Source organism: Embiotoca jacksoni, unplaced genomic scaffold, assembly GCF_022577435.1.
Source record: "Embiotoca jacksoni isolate LCO1_2020_lvr unplaced genomic scaffold, fEmbJac1.0.p SCAF_12, whole genome shotgun sequence".
Taxonomy (NCBI): domain Eukaryota; kingdom Metazoa; phylum Chordata; class Actinopteri; family Embiotocidae; genus Embiotoca; species Embiotoca jacksoni.
The window spans coordinates 17,756,041-17,764,621 of record NW_027185252.1 but is presented as its reverse complement, the minus strand read 5'-3'; positions in this window follow the sequence as shown (position 1 = coordinate 17,764,621).

Sequence of the window (8,581 nt, the reverse complement as noted above, 5' to 3'; positions counted from 1 at the left end):
GAGCTGGGGGGGAGTGGAGGGGTGGATCGAACTCAGTCTGATTGGGAACCTGGAGAGGGGGGAGGGGGAGCTCACTAGCCCCTAGGTAACTCACTAGCCCCTAGGTATCTATCATTAAAGGACTTTCAAAATGAGTCATGGTGGACTTATGCTTCTCCAAGGATGGACATTAACATTTCCTCAGAGAGGAAGGTTGCAGAGACGAACAAAGGAGCTGAAGGACATATCTCCCCAAAATTCCAAATCTCAACAATGTTTCATGTAGAGTAAACTACAGTATCTGACAAGCAGATGACAGGCAATCAGGACAACTCAGCTGGTGTTCTGATGATGTCGCTTGAAAGCTGTTTAACACGTCACTCCAAAATCTCTTACTGTTCAAATGGTATGAGACTCGAGTCATTTTCAAACTTGTCAAAACATTCAGTGACCCCTTCTTCTCCTATGGGTATTGTCATTCAGAAAGCACTCCCATCACTATGAAATGTAGATGCCTAAATCAGTCACCAATGATACCGCACTTAGGAAACGTGCTGCAACCACGCAGGAATGGGTTGATCCAGGAGCAAATGTGATCAAATAGTTGCATCTAGATGCCCTTACTTATGCCAGGAAATGCTTCTAATTCTATTAAAACAGCAGCATTTTCCAGAAATGTATTCATGTTTTTCCTGTAATATGTCCTTTACAGCATGAGAAGAATACAGAACATTATAAAGGCGGTGGTTGGTGCTTTTCGTTTGCCCGTAACACATATCCCTACATGTTACGGATGTCTCAGATATTATTGATTTTGCTCGGTACCCGATGAACAAGAAACATTTAACTCCACCTTAAAGCGGCATGCGTCCAAAATTAACCCACACTCATTTACATAAATACACTGCCAAAGTGCAGTCCTTCTCTCTCCCTCTGTTTCTATCTGCACAAGTCTATAAACAGACTCATCATCTCACAGGTGGGAAATAATGTCTGAAAAAGACAAAGCTCTCTTACGAAGAAAGGGTCAGATATGCCTGGGAGCGACATGCGAATCCAAAATCCCCATTCATAATGGAAGCGTGTGTGTGTGTGTGTGTGTGTGTGTGTGTGTGTATGTGTGTGTGTGTGTGTGTGTGTGTGTGTGTGTGTGTGTGTGTGTGTGTGTGTGTGTGTGTGTGTGTGTGTGTCCAACATCCCCATTGACTCCGCTTCCTACTCCTACAGGAGGCTGTCTCGGAATCCTAGCTGTTGGAGCTGGATGCCTAAAATGAGAGCCAATGAGAGGGCAAGCGAAGGGCGCATTTATATTTCAGCAGCTGAGTCCACCTTGAGAGACAGGGAAAGACAGAGATCATATTTGATTGCTTAAAAATGTATGGTGTTTGTAGGACAAAAGATGGCAGCCGTATGTAGATTTTCTTTCGGAGAAATGGGGACGCTGAACAAGTCGAAGCCGAGTCAGCAGCAGCCAAGCTGACATAGGAATCTGACTCTGAATAAAAAAAAGCTAGTTTTAGCTTTAATTGAGCACAAAAGAGCACTTTCTCGTGATGGGGTAACAGTTTGGGGAGTGGAAACTAAAATTCTGTCCTTCTTATTAAAATATGGTGCTGTGCTAGATAAAAAAAAATTTAAAAAAAAGTTGGGGAAATGGGAAATATAGGACCCAAAGGGTTTCTGACCCTTCTTTGAGGAGTACTGCGATGTAAGAGATGGGAGTGGTTGCAGGCTGTACTTTGTGGTGCGCTGATGTATTTGATAATTTATCAGGCGCCTGCTCTCAGAGCAGCAGTGATAACCTACAGCCCACAGCTGGCAAGACACCTTGAGTCACGAGGTCTGGAGCATAAAAAGAACTTTCCATGCTGACTCAATGAGATTTTAGTCGATACAGGAAACATTTAAAACTCATATATTTAGTATTGTTAACTTTGCAAAGCAGAATCGCACATTGAATCTGCAGTGGAAACTATTATTTATTCAAAGGGGATTTTATAACTCACTGATATTTTAGCTGTTTTCCCACATTGGATCATTGTAAAATGGATTATGTGTGACACTGACCCCTACATGCATTAAATCATTCACCAGTGGCTCCTCATTTGAAAGTGTTTATCGTTGCTGGATGTTGTGTAATCAGTTGCAGAGTACTGCATTAGTGCTGTGCAGACCCCGTCCCATCCCAGCCTAGAAAAAAAAAACACAAAAAAAAGACTCCTGCTGATGAAATTTTCATTCAGCAGATGAAGCTGAGCGTAGTTTCATAATTCCCCTGCGAGTTGCATCAGCTTGTACTGATACCGTTCTATCAAGAGCCACTAAAAGCAGATTTGATGTCTTGATAGCCGAGGGAACCGGTTCTGTTTGAGGGCGATCATTCCCGAGGTATTCTGTGTGTTTGGATTACATGCATCGTTATTGAGATGTTGTTTGGAGCGGAAGTGGCACGTTCTCCTTCAGAGAATTTCATCGTCCCTTAACTGTCAATACGATGGTGCTTTGTGCCTGATGACCAACTTTGAAGAAATGCAGCAGGGACTCTGCTGCCATGTCTTTTGTGAATGCAGATATATCAACAAGGGTTGCTTTAAAAGAGTGTAATCGTGGGATGCATCTTTTAATGATACAGCAGTATCCCCACTGCTTCCTGATGTGTAGTATTTACTCGTAAAATCCTGCAGAATGATGTTTAAAATTGAATGCCGATTCAAAGCTGCAGAGATGCTTGTTTATATTTTGTTCAGGCAGTGATTTTGGTCAGTAATAAATTAGAGTTAACAGTGACTCTATTTGCCACATTTCTTTTTTCAGTGCTTTTCAAAAGTAGAAGACATCGTTTTATCGCCTCAAACATATTCAAATACGTTCACGGTGGAATCAAAACAAGGAAAGGTTTCTATTGCTCTTGATATTGTGCGTCTTGCCAAACTGGTGAGACTGTGACATATGCCTCATGTTTAATTAAACATTTGGAAATGAGAGGAGACTCTTGGTTGTCACTGAGCCAATCATATTTTCTGCTGCATTCAGGTCTATAGAAGCAGGACTGCTATTCGTCCACAGTATTTCCATGAAAGACGCTTAAACTCTTTAATCCCATTGCTGGGACATCTGATCCGAGCGACCTCCCATTACAGGATGTTTTGTCACAAATTTCATGGCATGAAAAGTATTTTATATTTCATGATAATTGAAGTTTTGAATGGTATTCCCCCCCTAACATGAGATTTCCATTAGGATGATGTATCCCTATTTAAAAATGTACCAACAGTCCAACAGTGTGCCAATGAAGTTGTTGTGCTTATTTGCTCCAAGCAAACACTGTTCCAACTGTACGGAAGTTAGATGTCACTAGCAAAGATGTCTCAGCATATTGTCAATATTACAAAAGGGGGGAAGGTATAGCTGATGCCAGAAAGTGTTCTGTTTTCAATCCTCCAGTTATTAATTCATTGGTATCCTCTTCTGAAAATAAGAAACACATTAACAAGTCCAGAACAACGGCGCCGGGTTAGTTTTAAGATGTTCGCAGCAGAGCAGCATTACTGAAATGTACGAAAACTCTCCTGGTTCTCTGTAGAAGTTAAACACAATTTACTCAGGTTTATAAAGGAAAGCAATTTCACCAGGAACACTTCATTAATTCTCTGACCAACTGCAATGTTCAGATTAAGAACGCAATCATCCCACATCTCTTAACTGCAATTCAGGACTTTCTCCCCAGAAATTTAATTTTAAAAAGGAATTCTGTTACTTCAGAACATCACAATGGAAAAAAAAACAGCCTCACACAATTACACAATAACCATGCAGCATCCACACCCTTTAAGAAATTACTGTTGTTTCCTGGTTTGTTGTGTGTAAAATGGCAAAACTTGTATATGTGCATATATATAAGCATTTATGGTGTATTTTTAGGTTTTGAACCCCAGGAGGACAAATACACACAGCAGCCATGTGTGTGTTTTTGCGCAAGACTACTCAGTATGATACCATAAATTCTTAATAACTCAGCAGGAACTCCAGTTTTTTCTGTAATATTCCTCTAGTTTCTTTGCTTTTTTCTTGTGTCTTTGTTCATTTATGAGGTCGAAACCTCCTTAGCAGCTCAGGTTCAAAGAGTTGTTGAATGCATCCTCACCTTGAAGCTGCATTCATAATGTTGGTCTCTTGGCAGCAGCAGATATATTATTACACTGTAAAGTTCATGTGGCTAACTGACAAAAATTCTAAAGATATGAAGCAAGATTAGTATTTATTTTAAGGCTGTTGTTGTCTCCACCTCTCTTCTCTTTCGTACAATATCTGTTTGCTAAGTTTGTCTGACCCTCAGCCTCCCCAGGACCTTTGCCAAGGCCAACATTTCATTCTCCTACATGCAAAGCTGCGGCTGTAACCACTCTGTACAATATGCCTGGATGTATTTCCAAAACTATTGATGTCAAAATATGCTTGTGCCTCCTCACATCTGTTAGCCATTTTATGTTTGGGCAAGTACAGTGTATCCCAGACTTGAACCAATCGATGTGGATTGAGATATGGGGTCATTGTATTCTAAAAATTCCCTAAATGTTGTCGCTATTGAACTTAACTACCCTCTACTGGATTTTAAGATAAATAGGATCTAGCATGCTAAGTGCTGCTAAGCTAATGCTAAGCACATGCTTTGTGTTATGTCGCAATTTTAATGAAAGTGAAAAATATTTGGAGAATCCGCTCTGTATTTTGGATCTGATTCAAAATTGAATGAGATCATCCTTGATTTATGCTACACCCTTCCACTATGAGTTGCATGAAAATTGGGGTAGGAGTTTTTCTGTAATCCCATTGAAATACAAACAAACAAACCGCATCGAAAACACAACCTCTTTGGCAAAGGTTCCTGATTCCTTGAGCAAATCGCCGATTGCCTCGACATACAAATGAACTAAAAAAATGAACCACTGCTAAAATATGTTTAATTATCAGTCTCAACCTTATAAAACCAGAACACATCAAAAGGTAGTATGTGGCCTATAATTTAAAACAATGGCTTTTACTTTGAAATGGGTACAGGAAGTTGCTGCATTCGATAATGACTTCATCAGTTACTCACCTCGCATTTGGCCAACCAATGGTGTAACTTTATCCCTCAGTCATAGTTACAGCGCCTCTTCAAGGCAGGAATGTTGGGCCATTATTCAGCCTCGCTGTTCTGTGTAAAAGGGCTGAAAACTGAACGGGGAGGCGTTGCAGTTCCACCATTAAACTGGCAGCCATGGTAGTCACCGAGCAACACCTGTGTAAAAGGAAGAGCATAGCGTGGGACTGGAAAGCCAGAAAAGCAGCATGCCATCTAAAAATCACACATGGGGGCGACTTTGTTTGGTTCAGTGTACATTTTGTTTTAATGTGTGCAGGGTTTCATTCACTCGCTCTCTCACTCAGGTGTTTGACCTTTTTCAAATGACTCGCCTCCACTGTGACTTCGGCGCTCGGCTCGGTTCGTACTACGACTTTCTACAAGGCAGAAGGTCAACGCTCCGGGTCAGCCATTGTGATCGGCCGCTACTGCTTACCGAGTACGAAGTGAACAACTCTGTGAGCGGGAAACGCCACCCGGCGTGAGGTGACTCAGTCGCCATGGTGACGCGGGAGGCCGCACCGCCAATTCCCGGCGCGGCGATGAAATGGGCGACTTTATTTGGCTGTCAAACAGGACCGAGAGGCGCGAGTTCCCACTCGACTGCTCGTTGACCTGCTGCCGCCGATTCAAAACGCAGAGGGCTCCGATTATCCTGCCAACAAAAGCCAAATCACGGAGGAGAGTCGAGTGTTGACCCGATACGTTTGAAGCCGGTGTTGCGCGTCTCGTTGGGGGAGCTAAAGGAGCGTTAAAACAAGATTAGAGCGTGTGAACTGACTCGAAATTAAAATAATATTATTGGGTTTGAAGTGTTTAGTACCACTTGAAAGAAAGGTTTGGGGGGGAAAACACTCAGCTGCAGGAGTCCACGCTTTGCACGTCACAGCAGCGTGAAGAAAACGGGTTTTATCTGAATTTAACCTTCGAAGTATAACATGTTAATTCGGGAGCTTTTAAGTTGCCGACAGGTTGGTTTAAGTGAACCGAGGCTAGCTGGCTCTGTTTTCGGCTTTAATGCTATGCTAAGCTAAGCTGATGAGCTACTCGTGGTGAGAGTGGTGAAAGTATAAACTGCGAAACGAACGTCAATTTCCCGAGTTGGTTTTGTTGTTTGAAAGGTCAAGCTTTGCAATTTTGACATGCCATTATAAACCGATGTTCAGGCTTTTGCTATAAATGGCCTAACAGACAAATCTCTGTTTTGGAAGAAGAAGAAGTGTCTGGTTTGAAATGATTCACTTTTTGTGTGACAGAAAGCATTTCCAAGCTGTCATCTCGTCTCTGCATCCGGCGCCCGTGAATCCGAGGATCAGCCGAGCTAATTTGGAGCAGGTGATGTGGGAAAGTTATAATTGTGCTTTTGTTCACACATTCACAGCTGACAATGCACCACCTGCCACTGTGTGAATCGTGGGCAGATAATATGCCGCCTGTACTTGCCATGCAGTTTTCACCCACAATCTGTGTTACACATTACATCTACCTCTGTTATAATTCAGAGATGCTTTGCAAATAGGCTCATCAGTGATTCAGAACATAATCCTCTCTGCTAGTGAAATATTCAAAGTCTTCAGAATAAGCATATTTCTGCGTTACTGCACATTTAAACATTATTAAATTACCACAGCTCCCGTTTAAGCGAGCTGTTTGACATGTGAAATTGGAGGTTTTACTGTGGAACTGATTCATTTCACTGCAATGTGAAATACGGCCCGGCTGCTGCAGTTCATTATGCTGCTCTCGGCCTGCAAACCTCTGGGAAGGCTTCACAGTCCATTTAGATCAGCCGTGAACTTCCCTCACAATGGCAGATGACCACACGTCTCGGAGTTTAACTAAATCTCACTGGCATACGGAGCCTCTCAACGTGAGCCGCAAAGTGTGATAGGTATTTTTAGACATGCTATTTGGAAGAAACTGAGGTGACTGGCTTTCCTGTCAATCTTTTTTGTTGTTGTTTAATCATGAAATTGAAATTGGCGAGGTCTACTACTTGAATCAAAGAGTGCTGCACGTTCCTGAACTTACTACCTATGTTGCCACTTGACAAAAGCAGCGCTGCCAAAAAACATTTTGTTTCTCTTCTGGAAAACATACATCCTTCAGCATATTTCTGTTTTAGACGGCTTCAAATCCTCTACACACCCTTAACGCCCTGAAAAAAAAAAAAAAACAGCCTTCATCAACAATAAAGAGGCTGACAGGGGTGTGATGTCGGCCCAGTGTGAGCAAATCCGACAGGGCTACACCAAACGTCTCCTTCCTGACTTATTAGCATCCTGAAAAGTAGGTCAATCAAAGGAGGAGGGGAGAGGCATGTTTAAAAAAAAAAAAAAAAAAAACAGTGTTGGGAATACGACTGCGAAAATAAAACTGAAATTACCAAAAAAATAAATAAATACATGTTTGTATTTCATGCTAATAATGACACTGATTTCAAAAATACTAGAATTGTTTTGTAGACTGTGTAACAATTTGATATGAAAACAAGTTGTCAGGGCATTTGAGAGCCATCTTTACACAAGTAATCGTTTCTCATTAGCACTATATCATCTTTGCTTTCAACTCACTGCGGTTTCTTAAATGCTAATTGCCAATTAATTAATGTAAGAGCCTTCCAGAAGATTCACTCCCTCCAGAGCCTATAATACTTTTCTTTGTTTTTTGCAGTTTTCCATTGTCGTTGCCAAGCGCTATGCAGGGCGGGGTGCATCCGTCTTCAAGTCAACCAGCCTTATTGCTCAAATCCATTTCACCACATGATTACATTTAACAGCTATTATTGCAATCAGGAAAAGTAAAAAAAAAAAAAAAAATCCCTTTGCACATGACAGCGTATATTTACAGAACGATTCCTATATCAGGATGAGCAAATTAATAATAAATGAGTCAAATTAAAAATAAATGAAATATGTGATAAGTTTACAGTATAAGAAAAGCAGAAGGAAGTGGGGAGTTTTTTTGGTTTTTTTTAAAAGGGAAGATCGTCATTAAAGAGAGCTAATACGGTACATCGTGTCATTTTGAGAATGATGACAGTGGTGTAGTTTTCGTTTGATTTGAAAGTTAGTTTGATGTTTGACACCCATAAATTTGTGCGGTATTAATAATGATGATGACGATGTCAGATGAGAAATGGCACAGATGAATAGGAAGTAGACAGGTAAGTGTATGTCAGGCCTAAATACAAGTACAAAAGACCTGGTGATTTAATTTAACGCACGGAACAGGGAATGAGACTATAGTGTCTGTGTGTGTGTGTGTGTGTGTGTGTGTGTGTGTGTGTGTGTCGGCATCCATTGTTTACATGGACTATAACTATTTTATGCAGAGCATCTAAATATTTAATGGCATGTAAAGGCGTTTTTGTGGATATGCTGTGTTTGCATATTTATTTGCTTTCAAGACTCAGCAAACAACTGTGTTAATGGCTCGCTGTGGATTAAATAAAGTTATGATTATGGGGAAGTATCG